The sequence below is a fragment of the Triticum dicoccoides genome, chromosome 5B (genome assembly GCF_002162155.2).
Source record: "Triticum dicoccoides isolate Atlit2015 ecotype Zavitan chromosome 5B, WEW_v2.0, whole genome shotgun sequence".
In the NCBI taxonomy this organism is placed as follows: domain Eukaryota; kingdom Viridiplantae; phylum Streptophyta; class Magnoliopsida; order Poales; family Poaceae; genus Triticum; species Triticum dicoccoides.
Genome location: NC_041389.1, coordinates 398,447,483 through 398,470,203, shown reverse-complemented (window position 1 = coordinate 398,470,203; position 22,721 = coordinate 398,447,483). Strand labels below are relative to the sequence as shown.

Below are 22,721 nucleotides of genomic sequence, written 5' to 3'. Positions count from 1 at the left end.
CCCCCGGTTTCTGAAATGTTTTGAGCCAGATGTTCAAACAATCATCTGAGTCACCAGGTATTGATCTTAAATTAAAGGAGCATTTCACCAGACTCCATAAAAGCCTGGCTGCCGAGCAACTAAAAAACAAATGATTTATAGTTTCATCCTATCCATGCAGAGCACAACCTTGTTTCCCTTTCCATCCCCTCTTGAGAAGATTATCTTTAGTTAATATGCTTTTCTCACCATTAGCCAAATTTTTTTTTATCTTAGCTGGCACATTAATCTTCCACAGGAATTTATGGGGCAAGCCTATTTCATCTTTGACAAGGAAAATATATAGAGATTTGATAGAAAATTTCCTGTCAAAAGTAAGCATCCATTGTGGTTTGTCTTTCTCTCCATACATCCTGACCTCTTCACACCTATCCTTAAGACTAGTCCACAGATCTTTTTTATCTCTAGTTAAGGATCTTCTAAAAGTAAAATTATTCCACCCCCTCTCAATCCCCTCAGTAACTGAGATATCGTGGTCAAAGCTAATATTACATATACTTGGGTAGGCATCTTTTAAAGGTTTGGAACCAACCCACCGGTTCTCCCAAACCTGGTGTTCTTTCCATCCCCCAATCGTTTTTTAACATGTTGGAAGTATAAATCTTTGATCTATAAAAGACTCCCCCTGAATTAAGAATCCCCAGTTTTTTTCTTGACCCCAGAGATACCTTTTCCTTTGACATATTTATTTAATAACAGCTCAGTCCAAATTCCTTCTTAGGTTTCTAACTTCCAGAACCATTTAGCTAGTAGCTCTTTGTTCATAAGGTCTAGATTTAATATCCCTAGCCTCCCGAGCTGTTTGGTAGACAACAGGTCTTCCAGTTGATGAGATGGTATTTCTTTTTGTCTTCATTTTCCTGCCAAACTAATCTAGCTCTATAAAAGTCAGCTTTTTTCCTCACCCCTACAGGGAGTGGATAAAAGGACATCATAAACATAGAAACATTTGACAAACTGGATTGTACTAAAGTAACTTTCTCTGCCATATTCAAGAGGCGTCCTTGCCAACAAGAACACCTTTTCTCGACTTTTTCAGTAACCCCTTTCCAAAATTTGTTTCCTAGTCTCACATCAGAAACTGATAATCCTAGGTATTTAAAAGGCACCTGCCCTTTTTTTCAAGTGAGGATTCCCTGGTATATATCAACTTTATCTTTGGCATTGCCAAACAGGAATAATTCACTGTTGTGGAAACTAATAGTTAGACATGACATTTGTTCAAAAGCACAAAAAATGAATTTGAGGTTTCTAACACTATCTTCCTCATCCTTAATTAGAAACATGGTGTCATCAGAGTATTGTAGCATGTTAATCCCATTATTTCCAAATTCAGGAACCACCCCCTTCACAAATTCATGTTGTTTAGCTTTGTCCAAGATTATGGCTAAAGCATCAGCAGCCAGATCAGACAGTAGAGGAGACACAGCATCCCCCTACCTCAGCCCTTTGTGAGTTTTGAAGTAAGGCCCAATTGCATCATTTACATTAATCCTCACTTTCCCCCCAATCATGGTATGCATAACCATGTCACACCACTTGTCAGGGAATTTTTTCAATTGTAGCATCATATAAACAAAAGGCCATTTTATTTTATCATAGGCTTTTTCAAAGTCAACTTTGAATAGAATGGCACTTTGTTTTTCTTGGTGTATGGTGTTAAGGGCCTCATGTAACACCACCACCCCTTCCATAATATATTTACCTTTAATAAAGGCATTTTGTGTAGGGGAGATGATGGGATGATAACTTTACTCAATCTATTCATCAATACCTTTGTTATGATTTTGAAGCTCACATTTAATATACAAATTGGCCTGAATTTTTGAATTTGTTTAGCATCATCTATTTTTGGGATTAAAGTAATAATCTCATAATTGAGCCTAGATATATCTAGTTTCCCTTTATGAAAATCATTAAGCAATTTCATCGAATCTCCCTTTACAAGATCCCAAAAATGTTGGTAAAAGTTTGCAGGAAGTCCATTAGGTCATGGACTTTTGTTTTTCTCCATACCAAACACCACACTATGTAATTCTTCCATTGAAAAGGGTTCAACTAGCTGGGAGGCCTGCACCCTGGAAATTCTAGGGGCATCCTGGGTATTAAAGCCAACAGTAGAAGCATCAGCTTGTCCAAACAGATCTTTGTAAAAGTTTGTAATATACTGAATTAAATTTTCATCTCCTTCCACAATACCCTCTTCCTGATGTAAAGATAAGATTCTATTTTTCCTCCTTCTCCCGTTCACCTTTGCATGGTAATATTTGGTATTACACTCACCATCTTTAATTTGTTTGTCTTTATACCTCTCAAGCCATTTTAATTCTTCATGTTTTAGTAAGTCTCTGAAGTTGGGCTCTCGGTCCTTTTTGTTCCTCTCTATCAGAGGCTCAGAGCCCAAAGTTTTCTGCATTCTTATCAATAGCATCTAGTTTCATTAGGATTTTTTTTTAATTTTTCTATACCAAGCATCTGCATTTAAGATCCATCCTCTAGTTTTTTCTCTAAAAAATCTCATTCTCTTCTGCCATTGTTTCATGGTATGTCCAGGATAGTGGGCAGTCCAAATTTTATGAACAAATTATCCAAAACCATCTTTCAACATCCAAGAATTTTCAAATCTGAATATTGGAGTGTAATTGTTTCTAGCACTAGTGTCTAATATAAGAGGAGTGTGGTCAGAAAGTTCTCTCTAGCGCATATACCTCAGTGAGAGGATAATGTTCTTCCCAGCCTGGGCAAATCAAAACCATGTCTAATTTTTCATAAGTGGGGTCATTCAGGTTATTACCCCACGTAAATATTCTCCCATTTAAAGGTAATTCTCTCAAGCCCGCCAGTTCTATAATTGCATTAAAAAAAGCTCCAATGGTCATATCCAATGGGTTTGTTTTTGTCAGAGCTTCTTCTAATGACATTAAAGTCCCCACCCATTACACAGGGTAAAGCAGCATTATGTTGATATGCCCTGGACAATTCTGCCAAGTATGCAGCTTTGCCAACATTTTGTGGATCTCCATACACAATTATAAGATTCCACTCAAATTTACCCATTTTATCAAATAACATAATTCTAACAAAATAAATGCCAATCTCAACATTAACTAGTAATCATGTACGTGCAATGCACGTATTAAATAAAATTAAGAATATAGATATTATGTACCTAGTATTTCTTATTCCAATTCAGCTCTTGTTAAAGGCAGGACATATATGCGAGCCCTCTTCATAATAGTATAATACTAAGTGCAAGCTAGATTATGTATGGGATTACTTCACCTGTTGCAAATTTATTTTCCAAGCTAGTTTAGGTAAGAACTAAGAATCTATCTATCGATAATTATATCCATTAATCGAGGACGTGGCTACCATATTTTCATGATTCCTGTCACGCAAAAAATATAAGTCTTACTCTAAGAGGCCGAGAAATTAAGTCACTACATGATCAAGGTCAATTACAATATGAGATGCACTGATCATCGATGATTGTGCAATCACCTCTTCTTGTAAAATTTACAAGATAATTCATGAATACAGTAGATAATAAATTAACAGAATTTGAAGTACAACAAGCGAAATGCATAGAATGGTGTATTGACTTACAAAAGGCGTGTTTAAGATAGACGTCAAAGAGCAACATTTTTTTCCAAGCTGATGCTCTCAAACTTAATGAAGAAGGAAAATTGTAAGAAAATTCCTTTGAATCAAAGAGACTCTTACATTACTTTACTCGTACAGAGCTCACCACATTTCTCTTGGTCCTTACTTTCAGAAGTTGCTTAATATGTAATATGCATCAGAAGTTGCTTAATATGTAATCTGCATTACAGTAATTAATTTTCTATGTCGAGCTTCCATATCATCTTCTATATAAGAAACCAGGACAAACGCAATGGTGGGAAGGAACCAACCTATGAGATGATAAGCATGTTGTGGCATTTGACAGAACTCCTCTGAATCTTGAATCACAAATCTTACCTCGCATTTATTGACAACAGTGCATCCATCTATCTCAGAGCTCACATACAAATATAGTAATGAAACTTTGCATTGTGTTCAGTAACTGATCATCACATGGCAACTGTTGTTTCAAATCAAAAGCTCCAGGGTCATCCATGGCTCTAGCAACAAATGCAAACCCATGGCTGTTGGGCATACTCTTTGACAACATCTTCCAATCTCACATCCTTTGAACAAATACAAACCCATGGCTGTTGGGCATACTCTTTGACAACATCTTCCAATCTCACATCCTTTGAACAAATGCAAACCCATGGCTGTTGGGCATACTCTTTGACAACATCTTCCAATCTCACATCCTTTGATGTATGGCACGCGTCGTTATTGACCGCAAATCACTACTGGAAGGAGATTTAGCTGTGACAGCCTGATTCACATCACCACAAAGACATTTTAATTCCACATACAATACGCATTAACAAACGTTATACACAACAATGATATGGATATATCAAAGTGGAGCGTTTAGTAATGTCCTGTGATAGGGATATATCAAACTCTGGGAACAATTCCTATAGAGCGAACATCTTGCACCTTGCCTCGGATCAGTGCAGTCAACATGTGCCAACAACATCAGATGTTGTGCAAGTGTTCGAGAAGTTCCGATAGTCCTAATCCAGGACCTCATACAACATTAAGTGTGTTATCTAATAACTTCAAAGTAAAAAAACCAACTTCAAGAATATTTTATATGAAGTTGTTGCTTCACACCATAAACTCCAAAGCTAAAAGAACAAAAATTTCTTTGGGCTCAATATTTCTTCAAATTAAACTTCTGACGCGTACTGCATCGAGATTATTCTGAAATTGAAAATTCGAATATGTTGTTATCACATCAGCTGATCTATCTATGTGCAACTCTTCCTCTCTATGCTATCTTCTCTTTACAGGGATCTTGGATAATCCTTTGTTCCTAGTACAAATTGCCTAGGATATAAGACATACTAAACAATAGGCCGCTCCCAAAAAGAAATTGAAAATTGAAATATGGGTTACCTAATACAACCAATTGTCAAATAAATATGCAAAATTGTAAGTTCATGCTATTTTCAGTCAAATACAACTGGTAGTATTAGTTTAACTGGGATAACAAATGAACAAGATAGACAATATAAGATGATAGGCCATGCATTACAAATTTGATTAAAATTTTACAAAATAGGTATGTTCAGTATAGCAGTATATACAGCCGGTGGGAATAAATGTTCCAAGTCTAAGGTAATTTTTATTGGTTAGGCTCGCCATCACTGAACATATATACGAACAATCAACCTTTCGTTATTACTCCTTCATATCTCTCTCTTTCTGTTCGCCAGAAGGGAACAAAAACTGATCCTTGTACTTTCTAATAGTAACAACTCTGTATGGATAAGGAGACCCACAAACAAAAGGGGATGATGAAGCAATATGAGAAAATACTAATTGGAATCGCAACTGGAAGCCACGTGTGTTTGAGTTCTGAAAATTGTGAACTATGTATCAGAAAAACTGTTTCATTCTGTGCACTCCTTTAAGACCTCGATAGCAAGAAAGAAGACTAATTGGACTATTGGAGATGATTGAGTTGAGTTTATACCCAAAGCTTCAACGCCAATTATCATGGCCTCGCTTCAATCTCAGTGTATGGATGGAGATTTTATATACCCAGACGCGTGGAAGCAAACACGAGCAATTTCCCTATTCATAGATTTTCATGAATGCAGGATCGATCAAATTCAGTTTGCATGAACCATTTTAAAAGCAGTTTTTGATGTTCCAAATTAATTTTTAGAGAAGAAAGCACCTGAGATGAATGAAAAACTAGATGAAAGATCAGATGCAGCAAGCTCCTGCAACCTGCTCGATCTACATCACCGGCTCAACCCTGCTGATGCACATGGAGATTAGATACAATGATTGGGTGCAGAGGGCGATGGGTAATGCCGCCGCCACATGCCCTTACCCCCGCTCCACCACATGCCCTTGCTGCAAATTGAGAGAGACGGGAGAGTAGAGAGAGAAGAAGGTTCAGAGACAAAGGAGTGATACCGGCAGAGGAAGGAGACTGCTTGGAGCAGCGGTCGTATTGGGCAATCGCCCCACTCTGTCATCCTTCTTCAACTTCCCCGCCGCTGAACCCTTGCTGCTTCGTGTGGCTGCGACATCAAGCGTCAGGCAAGAGCGCAAGACCGAACGACGGCTGTAGGGACACCCTCACTGCTTCGTGTGGCAGTGACGTCAAGCATCCGGCAGGAACGCAAGAGCGAGCGGTGGCTGCAGGGATGAAATGCGGCAGCCGGCGACCCGTGCGGAGGAGGGCCGGCTTGGTGGCGAGGGCCCCATGTGGCGGTGGTGGCGGCCTGGTATTGCATCCGTGGGGCAGCACCGCAGGAGCCGACCCGCGCTCGTGCCCATGTGGGCAGCTGGAGCGTGGCCGCGGTGGCGGCGATCCGGGCGGCGTGTGGACGGGGCGCCCCAGACGCCTGGAGGTGGGGCAGTGGCCAAAACTGCCCCGACAATGTGGTGACCAGAGGGCAGAGGGTAGCGACGTGTTCGTGAGGAGGTTAACCCAATGGCATGGTCGGTAATTAATTAACATAATGGCATGGTGGGTAATTAAAGTATAAAACTGTTTAGTACGCTAGAGGGATGTAGACCATCAGATTGCAGGTTTCGATGGATAGGATGATTTGGTTCTCCGCCCTCTCGTCCTTTTATAGTGGTAGTAGATGATATCAAAACTATCTTTGTTAATTCCCACCAGAATGCCCCTAGCCCTGCCTCTAGTTTGAGACCAGTGCCAGCTAAAATTCTTCCCCCACAAAAGTTGGACAATTCATTTCTAGTGAAGTCAGATTTGATAGTTTCTTGAAGGCCTACAAAGTCAAGATGTTTATTATAAATGGTATATCTAATAAAATTTCTCTTGCAGTCAGGACCCAAACCTTTGACATTCCATATCATTCCTATCATTTCTTGTTATTTTTACCCCTACTTTTTCTCCCACCAATATTAACACCCACAGGTAATACCTGGAGAGCCTAAGCTGGATTTTTTCCCACTAGTAAAGAGGTTTTTCAAATGAGAGAAGTGATCTTTTTCCAATTCAACATCAGAATGATCATCTTCAGAACATAATTCCCCAAGATCCACTTCACCACTGTCAATGAGATTGTTCTCAATGGGAACATAACCATCTTTTTGAATCAAGTTAGCATAAAAGAAATCTTTCCTACACTGCTTCATTTTGGAAATGATATCCAGATTCTGACTAACCATATCTATGGAGCATCCCAAATCAATACCAATTTTGTCTGCTAATAAAGAAGCATTGTGTTTATCAATATTAGGATTCTTACCATAATTGTCCTTGTCTTGAGCTCTCTTTTTGGCTAATTCTTCAATTTTGGTGTCTTCTTTTTATCAATTAATCTACCACATCTTCTAACATTATCTTCTGCATTCTCCTCCATATCCACCTCTTCTTGACTTTCTCCTATTTTCACTCCCAATCTAGTCGCAAGAGAATCACCTGATTCTTGACTGGCACCATAGTCCACTGGCTCATTGTATTTACTAGTGTCTTCTTCCTTACTTTCTTTCTCTATGTCCTTTACATCACTAACATTATACTCTTCTAACTCTCTGTCTCTAGCTTCCTAGATTTCAATTTTATCCATGCATCTGGTGATCGTGATCTGTTGCTTGTTAACCAGTTATAGAAAATTAAGTCTTTCTTTTTCCATGATAATAATCTTTTTTTCTTCCTAAGTTCTTAAGGCAGACTTTCTAGCTCTCTCTTCCTTCATCTCCCAGATTCTGACTTTAAGACTTCCTAAATCTGCTTCCATCTTGGTTCTGGCCCCAATCTCTTTTAGTTGTTCCCGCTGAGCTGTAATGATAGCTTCACTTTTCTTTTAAAAATCTTCATAATGCACCAGACTTAAGCTACCTAAGGAAATTGCTTCTTTACCAGACTCATTTAGTGTAGCATTACTTTTCTGTCTTTTTCTCACTTCATCTCCTATGCAATCCATTCCAGCCTCCTCTAAATGTTGTCTCTTATGATCACCATACCATCCCATTTACACCACCTTCTGAAGCTCAGGCATTACCCTGTATATGTTAATCTTTATCAGTGATTTCTATGTGAGTTGGAATCTTTTCGAAATCTCCGACCCCAACCTCTGCTCTGATTTTCTTCCTGTGTGATAGTGTTCATATCTATTTCTAGCACTAGGCCTAAGCTTGCAGCGACCTCACACATTCCAAAGAAGTGCCTGAAACATTCTGGCACCATTCAAACTTCACCCAGACTGTATGCAATTTTCCAACAGCTTGAGAGCCAAAACCCCATTTGTTCACATTTATGACAACTCCTATGCCCAACAGAGTGAAATCATTACATTTGTTCAATTATATAAGTCTTCCTTTGTTTGGAAACCTAACAAGAAAAGTATGACTCCCTTGTTTTTTACATCTTCATTGCCAATTCCAATTAAACAAATAGTTAAACCCTTCCAGCAGCTTTGTCTCATTGATCTCTCCAGAAGTGACGGACACCAAAGCCATAGGATTGGGATTCTCAACATCTAAGGTATCTTTAGAATTTTGCACCAATAAAACCCCCAATCCCCTAGCAGCATATCCTACAAACTTTGATACAGGCTTCATCTGCTTCAACCAAGTACAATCATTAGTAATGTGATTGTTTTTTCCACATATCATGGAATGCCCCAACCTGTAGTCTTTTGTAGCATGCATAATGTCCTTGCACTTGTTAAAAACCACTCTATTACTTCCAACGGGGCCAGTTTTGTTTCCCTCCTGTCCAAATCCAGATTCACCCCTCTTTTCCATAACTCCCCCCCCCCCAGCACAGGATGTTCCTCTCCTGTTCCAGGACCTGAGTTAGGGTTCCAATCCTTCTTATGTCTCTCATCCTTAAATCCATTTCCCCTTCGTAGTTGTAACCTCCCAGTCTCACTTTGCAAGATCACAGCATATCCTTTCTGCTGATTAACCCCCCCCCCAAGCAAAGAACTACCTTGAGTAAGTTGTGCCAGCAAGTTAGCCAACAACTGTTGTTGTTGAATAAGATCAAAGGCACTTGCTAGTCTAAGGTCATCGACAACACTTTTCTCTGACCTCCCTACCCAAAGCATTTACCTGTTTTTCTTTCTCCTTGTCTTGATTAGCACCTTCATCAGCTTCTTCCGTCTGCATATCTCTCCATTGTATGTAATCTTGAGAATCACGACCTCTGATCCCACCTGCATCTTGGTTCCACTCTCTCCTATCATCTCTCTGGTGGAAATTTCTGAAACCGTCTCCCATCACTTCCTTCTTCTTGTATTGTCATCCTTCTCTACCCCCAATTGAACCTTCCCCCTCTCCCGTATCTGCCTCCAAATCTCTCCATCTCCTCTCTCTGTATTGGTGACGACGGGTTAGGAAACCCTAGAATATCAAGTCCCGTACCCACCCCTAGAAAAGGGAAAAAGATAGGGTTTAAGTTAGTGAAGGCCCTCGACAGGGCATTCACCCCACACCCCTATGTTGTTATTATTGGGAAACCTAGCAATTCAAAAAAAATTCTACGATCACGCAAGGTCTATCTAGGAGATGCATAGCAACGAGACGGGAGAGTGTGTCCATGTACCCTCGTAGACCGATAGAGGAAGCGTTTAGTAATGCGGTTGATGTAGTCGAACGTCTTCACGATCCAACTGATCCAAGTACCGAATGTACCGGATCTCCATGTTCAGCACACGTTCAGCATGATGACGTACCTCATGCTCTTGATCCAGTTGAGAACGAGGGAGAGTTCTGTCAGCACGACAGCGTGGTGACGGTAATGATGAAGTTACCGGCGCAGGGCTTCGCCTAAGCACTATGACGATATGACCGAGGTGTTAAGCTGTGGAAGGGTCACCACACACGGCTAAGAGATTGTCTGTTGTGCTTTGGGGTGCCCCCTGGCCACGTATATAAAGGAGGAAGAGGAGGAGGCCGGTGGCCAGGAGGGGCGCACCAAGGGGCGAGTCCTACTTGGACTCCTAGTCCAAGTAGGATTCGCCCCCCTTTCCTTTCTTCCACCGGAGGGAATGGAAGAAGGGGGCCGCGCCCCCACCCCTTGTCCAATTCGGTTTGGGCAGGGGGGAGGCACGCGCCACCTCGTGTCCCTTCTTCCCTCTCACCACTAAATCCCAATAAGGCCCATTAACTTCCTCGGGGGTTCCGGTAACCCCTCGATACTCCGAAAAATACCTGAATCACTCCGGAACCATTCCGGTGTCCCAATATAACCTTCCAATATATCAATCTTTACCTCTCGACCATTTCGAGACTCCTTGACATGTCTGTGATCTCATCCGGGACTCCAAACAAACTTAGGTCATCAAATCACATAACTCATAATACAAATCGTCATCGAACGTTAAGCGTGCGGACCCTACAGGTTCGAGAACTATGTAGACATGACCGAGACATATCTCCGGTCAATAACCAATAGCGGAACCTGGATGCTCATATGGGTTCCTACATATTTTACGAAGATCTTTGTCGGTCAAATCACATAACAACATATGTCATTCCCTTTGTCATCGGTATGTTACTTGCCCGAGATTCGATCGTCGGTATCATCATACCTAGTTCAACCTTGTTACCGGCAAGTCTCTTTACTCATTCTGTAATGCTCCATCCCGCAACTAACTCATTAGTCACATTGCTTGCAAGGATTATAGTGATGAGCATTACCGAGAGGGCCCAGAGATACCTCTCCGATACACGGAGTGACAAATCCTAATCTTGATCTATGCAACCCAACAAACACCTTCGGAGACACCTGTAGAGCATCTTAATAATCACCCGGTTATGTTGTGACATTTGATAGCACACAAGGTGTTCCTCCGGTATTCAGGAGTTGCATAATCTCATAGTCAAAGGAACATGTATAAGTCATGAAGAAAGCAATAACAATAAAACTGTAACGATCATAATACTAAGCTAACACATGGGTCTTGTCCATCACATCATTCTCTAATGATGTGATCCCGTTTATCAAATGACAACACTTGTCTATGGTTAGGAAACATAACCATCTTTGATTAACGAGATAGTCAAGTAGAAGCATACTAGGGACACTATGTTTTGTCTATGTATTCACACATGTACTAAGTTTTCGGTTAATACAATTCTAGAATGAATAATAAACATTTATCATGATATAAGGAAATATAAATAACAGCTTTATTATTGCCTCTAGGGCATATTTCCTTCAGTCTCCCACTTGCACTAGAGTCAATAATCTAGATTACAAAGTAATGATTCTAACACCCATGGAGTCTTGGTGCTGATCATGTTTTGCTCGTGGAAGAGGCTTAGTCAACGGGTCTGCAACATTCAGATACGTATGTATCTTGCAAATCTCTATGTCTCCCTCCGTGACATGATGGCTGATGGAATTGAAGCATCTCTTGATGTGTTTGGTTCTCTTGTGAAATCTGGATTCCTTTGCCAAGTCAATTGCTCTAGTACTGTCACAAAAGATTTTCATTGGACCCAATGCACTAGGAATTACACCTAGATCAGATATGAACTCCTTCATCCAGACTCCTTCATTTGCTGCTTCTGATGTAGCTATGTACTCCGCTTCACACGTAGATCCCGCCATGACGCACTGCTTGGAACTGCACCAACTTACAGCTCCACCATTCAATATAAATACATATCCGGATTGCGAATTAGAGTCATCCGGATTAGTGTCATAGCTTGCATCAACGTAACCATTTATGACAAGCTTTTTGTCACCTCCATAAACGAGAAACATATCCTTAGTCCTTTTCAGATATTTCAAGATGTTCTTGACCGCTGTCCAGTGCTCCACTCCTGGATTACTTTGGTACCTCCCTGCTATACTTATAGCAAGGCACACATCAGGTCTGGTACATAGCATTGCATACATGATAGAACCTATGGCTGAGGCATAGGGAATGACTTTCATTTTCTCTCTATCTTCTGCAGTGGTCGGGCATTGAGTATGACTCAACTTCACACCTTGTAACACGGGCAAGAACCCTTTCTTTGACTGGTCCATTTTGAACTTCTTCAAAACTTTATCAAGGTATGTGCTTTGTGAAAGCCCAATTAAGTGTCTTGATCTATCTCTATAGATCTTGATGCCCAATATGTAAGTAGCTTCACCGAGGTCTTTCATTGAAAATTCTTATTCAAGTATCCTTTATGCTATCCAGAAATTATGTATTATTTCCAATCAACAATATGTCATCCACATATAATATCATAAATGCTACAAAGCTCCCACTCACTTTCCTGTAAATATAGGCTTCTCCAAAAGTGTGTATAAAACCATATGCTTTGATCACATTATCAAAGCATATATTCCAACTCCGAGAGGCTTGCACCAGTCCATAAATGGATCGCTGGAGCTTGCACACTTTGTTAGAACCCGTTGGGTCGACAAAACCTTCTGGTTGCATCATATACAACTCTTCTTTAAAAAATCTATTAAGGAATGCAGTTTTGACATCCATTTGCCAAATTTCATAATCATAAAATGCAGCTAACATGATTCAGACAGACTTAAGCATCGCTACGGCTGAGAAGGTCTCATCGTAGTCAACTCCTTGAACTTGTCGAAAACCTTTCGTGTCAAGTCGAGTTTTGTAGACAATAACATTTAGTCAGCATCAGTCTTCTTCTTGAAGATCTACTTATTTTCTATGGCTTGCCGATCATCGGGCAAGTCCACCAAAGTCCACACTTTGTTTTCATACATAGATCCCATCTCAGATTTCATGTCCTCAAGCCATTTCACGTAATCTGGGCTCATCATCGCTTCCTCATAGTTCGTAGGTTCATCATGGTCTAGTAACATGACTTCCAGAATAGGATTACCGTACCACTCTGGTGCGGACCGTACTCTGGATGACCTACGAGTTTCGGTAGTAACTTGATCTGAAGTTTCATGATCATCATCATTAGCTTCCTCACTAATTGGTGTAGGAATCACTGGAACTAATTTCTCTGATGAACTACTTTCCAATTCGGGAGAAGGTACAATTACCTCATCAAGTTCTACTTTCCTCCCACTCACTTCTTCCGAGAGAAACTCCTTCTCTAGAATGGATCCATTCTTAGCAACGAACATCTTGCCTTTGGATCTGTGACATAAGGTGTACCCAATAGTTTCCTTTGGGTATCCTATGAAGACGCACTTCTCCGATTTGGATTTGAGCTTATCAGGTTGAAGATTTTTCACATAAGCATCACAGCCCCAAACTTTAAGAAACGACAAGTTGGGTTTCTTGCCAAACAACAATTCATATGATGTCGTCTCAACGGATTTCGATGGTGCCCTATTTAACGTGAATGCAACCGTCTCTAAAGCATAACGCCAAAACTATAGCGGTAAATCAGTAAGAGACATCATAGATCGCACCATATCCAATAAAGTACAGTTACGACGTTCGGACACACCATTACGTTGTGGTGTTCCAGGTGGCGCGAGTAGCGAAACTATTCCACATTGTTTCAAATGAAGACCAAACTCGTAGCTCAAATATTCGCCTCCACGATCAGATCGTAGAAACTTTATTTTCTCATTACGATGATTTTCCACTTCACTATGAAATTCTCTGAACTTTTCAAGCATTTCAGACTTATGTTTTATTAAGTAGATATACCCATATCTGCTCAAATCATCTGTGAAGGTCAGAAAATAATGATACCCACCACGAGCCTCAACACTTATTGGACCCCATACATCGGTATGTATTATTTCCAATAAGTCAGTATCTCGTTCCATTGTTCCAGAGAACGAAGTTTTAGTCATCTTGCCCATGAAGCATGGTTCGCAAGCACCAAGTGATTCGTAATCAAGTGATTCCAAAAGCCCATCAGCATGTAGTTTCTTCATGAGCTTTACACCAATATGACCTAAACGGCAGTGCCACAAATAAGTTGCACTATCATTATCAAGTTTGCATCTTTTGGCTTCAATATTATGAACATGTGTATCACCACAATCAAGATTCAACAAAAATAGACCACTCAACAAGGGTGCATGGCCATAAAATATATTACTCATATAAATAGAACAACCATTATTCTCTCATTTAAATGAATAACTGTCTCACATCAAACAAGATTCAGATATAATGTTCGTGCTCAATGTTGGCACCAAATAACAATTATTCAGGTCTAAAACTAATCCCGAAGGTAGATGTAGAGGTAGCATGCCGACTGCGATCACATCGACCTTGGAACCATTTCCAAAGTGCATCGGCACCTCGTCCTTAGCCAATCTTTCTTTAATCCATAGCCCCTATTTCGAGTTGCAAATATGAGAAACAGAACCAGTATCAAATACCTAGGCACTACTATGAGCATTATTAAGGTACACATCAATAACATGTATATCAAATATACCTTTCACTTTGCCATCCTTCTTATCCGCCAAATACTTGGGGCAGTTCCGCTTCCAGTGACCAGTCCCTTTGAAGTAGAAGCACTCAGTTTGAGGCTTAGGTCCAGACTTGGGCTTCTTCCCGGGAGTAGCAACTTGCACTACAAAAAAAGACACATCCGTGACATTTTGGGCCAAACGAAATTTTTTTCTATCATACATATGACAGTTCTATGACGAAAATTGTGACAAAACCCGGTATCATCATAGATGTGGTGGGCTCCTACTTCTATGACAAAAAATCATGACAGAAAATGGGCTTTTTGTCCTGGGCGGGCCGGAGACGCAGCTGCATGACATTCTTTGGGTCGTCCATGACGGAAAAAACCATGGTAGAAGCGAGGGCGAGGAAAATTTTGGGGAGTTCCCGGTTACGGTGGGAGGTCGGGGTCCGAGCGATGCGCGTTTCTCTCGTACATGTACGCGCGTGTGTGCGAGGCGTTGGCTCTAACTGAACCCGAGCGAGGCGTTGGGCTCTAACTGAACCCGAGCGATTGCACTACAGGCTACGCGTTACTGAACCCGAGCGATCGATCGATGGCTGTTAACTGAACCTGATCGAGCGATTCCTTCGCTACTGCTGCTAACTAAAGCCGATCGATGCTGCCTTTGGGATGAACATTGAGTGTTGCGGGGGGAGGGGGTTTGGATGAACAGTGAGCGGTGGCATTGCCTCTGGATGAACAGGACCCCGTGGTGTGGAGGGCTGGATGAACAGTAGATGGTGGAGGGGTGCCCGTGGATGGGTGGTTGAACAGGACCCCGTGGTGTGGAGGGCTGGATCAACAGTAGACGGTGGAGGGGTGCCCGTGGAGGGGTGGTTGAACAGTAGCCGGTGGAGTAGCGCGAGGTCGAGGCTGGATGAACAGGAGCCCGTGGAGGCTGGAGGAGGTCGACGGTGGAGATGAACAGTATCCAGTGGAGTCCCGTTTGGCGGTACGCCACACCCCTCTCGATGAACAGGACCCCCGTTTCGACCGTAGCGCTCCAACACAAGTCCGTTTCATCCGTTTTGCGGTAGCCACACCCCTCCTGATCAACAGGACCCCCGTTTCGACCATAGGAGGTCCGTTTCCTCCGTTTTGTGGTACGCCACACCCCTCCTGATCAACAGGACCCCCGTTTCGACCGTAGGAGGTCCGTTTCCTCCATTTTGCGGTACACCAGACCCCTCCCGATGAACAGGATCCCGTTTCGAACATGGCCGGTCGAAAACAAAGCCGTTTCCTCCGTGCGGCGGTATGCCGGGCCTCATTTCCATCGCCTGTTCCGTCCAAGCCCTCCCGATGAACACAACCACGCATTCCGTTCCGACCTAGCCGGTTGGCTCCCACGCGTTCTGTTGCCTCCCGATGAACACGACGCATTCCGTTGCCTCCCCATGAACACGACGCATTTTGTTGTCTCCCCATGAACACGACGCATTCTGTTGCCTCCCCATGAACACGATGACGACGCTGTTTCTCCATTCTGAGCCAGCCATGTACACGAGCCCTGGCCGTACGTATGCGCGAGTAGGCATTCGAGAACCTGCCCATATGTATGTACATGGCCGTATTTTCTTTCTTGCACACTGGCCGCTGTATGTACATGTACATGCTACGTGCGCACCTCTACTATGACACGTGCGCGCCTCTACTACGACACGTGCGCGCCTCTACATCGACCAGTATGTACGTACACGTTCACGACCAGAATGACAACGCTACGTATGCTTCGACCAGGTGGATCCCGACTGTCGACTGTCAGGCACTTCCTTGCCTGCGAAGATGTAGCTGGTGGGTCCCAGCAGTCAGGGGGGCGAATCGTTTTTTCGGATGCACTTCCTTGCGTGCGAAGATGTAGCTCGTGGGTCCCAGCAGTCAGTGGGCGAATCATTTTTTTCGTGAAGTACGGTGGCCCGTCCGGTGGGTCGCCGCTGTCAGGTGGAGGAATAATTATTTTGCGCGTAATAAGGAGGCACTTCCTTGCGGCTGCCGTGGACCCAACTGTCAGCCTCTCCATGTACAGTCCACGTCTGATGGAAGTCGTTCCTTGACCACGTTGACCATGCCACGCCGAGAGCACCACGATCATGGACGACGGCGAGGCCTAGGAAGGGAACGACGCAGAGCCGGGGAAGACGCGGCAGTGGATGCACACGTGGAGAGGAGTACGAGGGTTCACTGGTTCGGTTGCGTTGCCATCACCGCAGAATAACAGGGGGTGTGGGTGAGTGGAGGGATGGCCTGGCCAGCGGTGGGAGTAGTAGGGGGCGGTGAGGCCTCCGCGGCAGCACAACCGGCCACGGGAGGCAGGAGCAGGCGGCACGACCGGCGCTGCTTTGGGCGGCTGGAGCAAGAAGACCAGAGGTTGAAGAAGCACGACGGCCGTTGGATGGACATCGTACGGTCACTACAGCTAGAATCGTTTATATTGACTAAGTTGACAAAGCCCTTGGTACGTCAACTTAGTAGGCCCACAGGTCAGCTTCCAAAACGGTGCGCCTCAGATGTCAGGGGGAGGAATCATTTTTTTGGCGGGTGAAGCTAGAATATCCGAGATTGAAGAATAAGCATGGCATCCGTTGGATGGACATCCAACGGCCACTGCTGCTAGAACCGTGTGTTGACTATAAGTTGACAAAGCCTTGCATACATGTCAACTCTGTTTTTTAGGGGACACATCAACTTAGTAAGGCCAGAAGTGTGTGGCAGAGAACTTATAGCCCATTTGAGATTTGTAAGAATGTGTAGCCCATTTTTGAATTCTAATGGAATTTACTACAGCCCATTTACAGTTTGTTAAAAGTACAGCCCATTTCAACCAACCGTTCAAAACAGAATTCAATAAAATTTCCCACATTTTGATGGGATCCAAAATATTTTTATCCTGAAATTTCTAGTCAGATTAAATACAATTTCAATATAAATTTATATTACGTAAAAATCCAACGAAACATTGAGCTTGCAACAATTAATGAAATTAAAATTTTCAATATCCAAAAATAATATTTTATAAAGTAATCACGTGTTTGGTGCATTTTTTTTATTGTTACTGCCCAGTTTTTATAATTACATCCCATTTATTATTTTTTAAAGCCCATTTTCTTGCTAAGCCTAATGCATCCCTCCTAGGAAAGATCCGCAGCCCAGCGGGGCGGAGAATAACAACTTGACCTTGCCTGGGTATTCCTAAAAAAAGTATAGCTGGGCTAGCCATTTTCAGCTTGAAAAAAATTAATATCTGGGCTGGATATCTGGCCTGGGCTAGACGGGCCACAGCCCGCCCAGTTAATACCTGCAGCGATGTTTTTGTTGTTGTTCAGAGGAGAAAAATTAATATCTGGGCTAAACATCGAAAAACTCTGTAGTGCTCACACCTCAAAAACACAAATACTGCTCGAGCTGCTTGGTCCCAGCTGTTGGCCGCTTCTTGTGCAATTCTCTCGTTTATTGACTACTCCCTCCTTTCCGGTTTATAGTGCTCAATTCAAAAAGCTCACCAATCAAGGTAGATGGCGAGTGGTGGAATACTTTTTGTAGTTTTGCAAACACACCTAATTAATGCTCTTGTTATCCTCAAAAATTATGTTTATCAATGCATTAATTGCAATGCATGCATGCATAAAATACATGCATTGGTCAATTTTCTCTTAATACTTGCATGCAATGATTTAATGCACCTTGGAATCTGAACATGTGATGGAAAACAACCAAATTGAGCCTTATAAAATGGAAAAACTAAAATTTTGAGATAAGCCCTATAAACCGGAAAGGAGGGAGTACATAGGTTGACAATGGTGTGGGACCGTGATGTCAGGAAACTAGGAGGAAGCAAAATAAATTATAGTTATATATATATATATATATAATAAGGATGCACTTGCGTACGTGAGGCTATGGACCTGGTGGGTCCCCATTGTCATCCTCTCCAAGTAAAGTCATCTCCTCGCTCGTGCGCGCTTTCCGCCCGAAACAGTCAGCACCGCCCGCCCCGCTTCCTGGTGCAGGCGATTGCTCCGCCTTCAAACGACACAAGTGTCGTCCGTCCATCCATCTGCCGCCCACATTAATGATACGCGGTTGCCGAGGCGGCTACTCCGGCGCCACACGTCCGTCCCTCCGCCCGCCCACCATTGCTATATAAACTGTTGCGCCGGCCATAGCCGCAGTCATCCGCATCTGTTCCCTTTCTCCTATCCACACCACTACTGCCCAGTATGGCTTCCTCGCGCTCCAGCGCTCTTGGGGACGGGCGGACGACGGACCACAAGGAGATGGCAGCCATTGCTGCCGACCGGCAGGCAGCCGGAGGACGATGACGTCCCAATGGAGAACATGGTAGTCGACGATCCGGCGCCAACCCCCTCCTCCGTGCCATCCTCGCCGGTGCATTGCACCATGACCATCGGCGAGGCCCGTGCCCAATATATGGACATGGTGAGGCAGATGCCTGAGGAGCAGTTCCGGGAGGCGCAGGCCGACGCCGCCTACAACTACCATCTCCTCCAGGAGCACCTTCAGGCGGAGGAGCAGATCGCCGCAGAGCGGGCGGAGCAGGAGGCGCTGCTCGACTCATACCGCTCCGCCCGCAAGGGCCGCCTCGAGCGCTGGCGGTACCGCATGCGGGTGGCGGATGCTGCGGCCGCCTACAAAGAGGCTAGCAAAGAGGGCGATGAAGCGGGCGAGGCGCTGTTTGGCGAGACTAAGGACGAGGCAGAGGACAACGCCGGCTCCGAAGAGTCCCCGCTCCGCTAGTGTCAACGAGGCCCTGCTCCGCCGAGGCCCCGCAGTGCCAACAATGAGGCAGAGGACACCGCCGACCCCGCCGAGGCCCCGCCCCGCCAACAACGAGGCAGAGGACATCGCCGGCTCAGCCGAGGCCCCACCCTGCCGGCAACATGGGGGAGGATTTCCACCGCTCCGCTGAGGCGCCGCCCGCCGGCAATGAGACTGATGACGTTGCCGGCTCCGCCGAGGCCCCGCCCCGCTGCCAACGAGGCCGTGCCACACAGAAAACGAGGAAGAGTAGAACACGGTAGGTCGCCGCCGCTCGGGTCCAAGTTAGGCGGGTTGACCATTGACGGCCGGTTAGCTTCTTAGCGGCGATGTGGAGTTAGAGAGCTGTGCTGGAGAAGAACACTGCTTCTACTTAACTGCTGGTGCAGTTGGCTGACTGACATGTGGGCCCAACAGGCCACATGTCAGTTATGCAACTGCACCCGCAGTTAAGTCACTGAAGCTTCTGTTCGGCTCAGCGGGACACAGGTGGGTAGCTTCGGTTAATTAATTATACCTCCAGCGCACCCCTTTTTAGTTGAGGAATGTATGAAATGTAATGAAATCCGGCATGTTTATATGAAATCTGACCGTGTATGAATGAATTTATTTTGATTAGTTCGAATTCCTGTATCACTGGCATTGGACGAACATGCAAAACAATACGTACTAGCATTATTCCCAGGGTGATCACCTCGTTTGCAGCAGTTTCACATGTACTCCCTCCGGTCCTTTCTAGTCTGCATACAAGTTTTGTCTGCAGTCAAAGTATCTCTACTTTGACCAATCTTATACAAAAAAGTATGCACTTTCACAATGTGCGAAGTAAAAAGGAACAGAAGGAGTACAAAGAGTTTGAGCAGCTTTTTAGCGTTTCTGTACATTGCAATCAAACACACATGCCTGGCAATTCATAGAGAACATTCAAAACAATCGATGATTATGCATCTCAGTGACTCACATGTCAGAGGCAATATTTACTTCACAACTAAAGAATAAAGAAAAAATTGATCGACGCTGCTGACAGCAAAGGGCGTCCCATTCGAAAATATCAAACGCATGTCTTGCTAAAATCAATGAGCAAAATTTGACAAGGTTTTCCCATTCCAAAATATCAAATGCCTACGATTATGGAATGGGCAGGGTTTGCCATCAGTTCGGACATTTACATGGCACCTCATGCTAAATAAACTAGCTATTCTTTTTGTGCAGTTCCACCAAAATCAACCAAATTCGCGTGTAGCTTGTATGATTTCGCCATTATATGTTGCAACACCTTGACCTTATCGGCACCTCCTTTCTTGTGGTGGAAATGAATGATTCAATGTATTCATGAACATTTTGTGCAGTTCCCATTGAAATCAAGCTGAGCACCCCTGTTTGCACAAATATAAAAAAGTGATTAGTATAAAGCAAACTGTACTATGAATTGACAGTTTCAACAGGCACATACATGGTCCATGTAGAGCACACTTTTAGAAAAATGGAACTCACCAGAAAGAATCCTAGAACATTGTACTCGCGCATCACAGCAAAAAAATGGAGATTTTCAGTCCTTCTGAGCTGAAGTTAGTTTGATCTTGTGGGGAGTAATGTAACCATCCTTCAACTGCTCCTTCTGATGAGAAGATAGACAGGGCTTCTTCATCCTGGCATAATCGGAACTAGTCACTTCACGTACTCCATATTCTTCTTTAGAGGAAGATGATCCTATTGTGCAAAGACAAGAGGACTACTAAATTCTAGCATCCCTGTTTGCTCGAAAAAAAGGAAAGGAAATATTTAAAACAGCACAGATGAAGCACTTCTCAAGGACAATACCACTTTTTGATGACAGTATCTAAACAGTAGCACAACACCAATAGAGATGACAAAGCTCAATCATATGGATGAAATCAGTGGGCGAGTACCAACCTTTGTCAGGAGGCTTATTGTACAGAGCATATAGATGAAGCACTTCTCCGGAACCATCTGTTGCTATCTACGGTGGTGGCCATGCTTACTATATACTCCTCAATTAGTTTAATGTTTCCAACATCTTCTTGTGCAGTTCCACTAAAATATATGGTATTTTCAAAGAAGATCCATGTTTGCACAAGTAGAGATAATTATGTATTACATTAAGTGTGGCATCAAATCAGTGGCAAAACAATTGCTCGTTCCAGCCATAGCAATAAACTAATATGCAAAACTATATCATTACTTGTGTCATCACAGTTCCAGTGCTTCATTACAGCACCGGGAGTTGATTTTTGTTTTTCTTCCGCTTGTTCTTCCCCTTCATCACTAGGTTCAATAACAGACAAGCTTCACCTTCAATGTAAGATTTGGCATGTCAATTAGGGAGCACAAGTATAGTACTAAACTTAATTTTCTAATGAAAGTGGCAAAATACAGGCCAGCAGTTGTGAAATATCCTTATCTTACCTCAATGGGATATTACGGTGCACATACAGATTGGAAGTCTTGTCTCCATTTGTGCAGTTCACTAAAATCAAGCAACATTATCATACAAGTAGCACAACATATGAAAGCACACTGCAGAATCATGTGAAAGAAGGCTAGTACTGACCTCTCATGATGCGGAATTCAAACAACTCACAAGAAGATCTGAACCAAATTTGCCTTAATGGATAGGAAGTAAGATCTCCTCTTGTGCAGTTCCACTAAGATCAAGCAATCAAGCAACATTGTCGGTGTGACATTTTGGTTGAACTGCACAAAACACTCTTAACACAGAAGTGTTTTGTGCAGTGCAACAAAAGGTCACAATGGTAACGAGGTGAAGTAGATAACCCTGTTTACACAAAGGTGCAAAGGAAACAATTAGTGGTCAATAACGATGGATGACATAGAAGCCAACAAAAAGAAGCATCTACCTTATCTAAATGGGAAAGTAAGCAAGGCAGTAGCATTTCTCAAACGATGCCATTGATTAATATTAACATAGAGATTATATTAACAATAAAATTCGTTAAACATGTAATTTGCTTTTAACTGTGGCATTGCATCAATTTTCCAGCGGCATTATTAGAGGGTGTTTGTTTACAGGGACATTTTGGTGTAGGGACTAAAAAAACTCCGTGTCAGTCCCATCTAAACCAAACAGGAGGGACTTTTAGGGACTAAAAGTGGGCATTTGGGACTAAAGAAAGAAGACCCTGAGGGAGTCTTTTTGGGACTTTTTCCAACAGTTGCCCCTGCCACGCATCGCACCTTGTCTCTATTAGTTCATTACTAGGGGTAACATGGTCTTTTAGCATGTCATTTAATAACCTCTAGTCCATGTTTAGTCCTTGGAACCAAGCAGGTAGGGACTAGGGAGTTTTTAACCAAACAGGACTGAGGGAGTCCTGGATTAGGGGGTGTCCGGATAGCCGGACTACCATCATCAGCCGAACTATCATCGGCCGGACTATCATCATCGACCG

General features: G+C 43.2%; 1 long non-coding RNA gene across 1 annotated transcript in view; it reads right to left on the bottom strand.

Annotated features, from left to right (window-relative positions):
• Positions 1-6,521, bottom strand: part of LOC119309445 — a 7,696-nt gene extending 1,175 nt beyond the window's left edge. Inside the window, exons 1-4 of the long non-coding RNA XR_005150515.1 lie at positions 6,091-6,521; positions 5,846-5,926; positions 5,639-5,739; positions 3,954-4,429 (exon numbers count right to left, since the gene is read on the bottom strand). This is a non-coding gene — a long non-coding RNA (uncharacterized LOC119309445). The remainder of the gene's footprint in view (positions 1-3,953; positions 4,430-5,638; positions 5,740-5,845; positions 5,927-6,090) is intronic.
• Between the last annotated feature and the right edge of the window lie 16,200 nt (positions 6,522-22,721).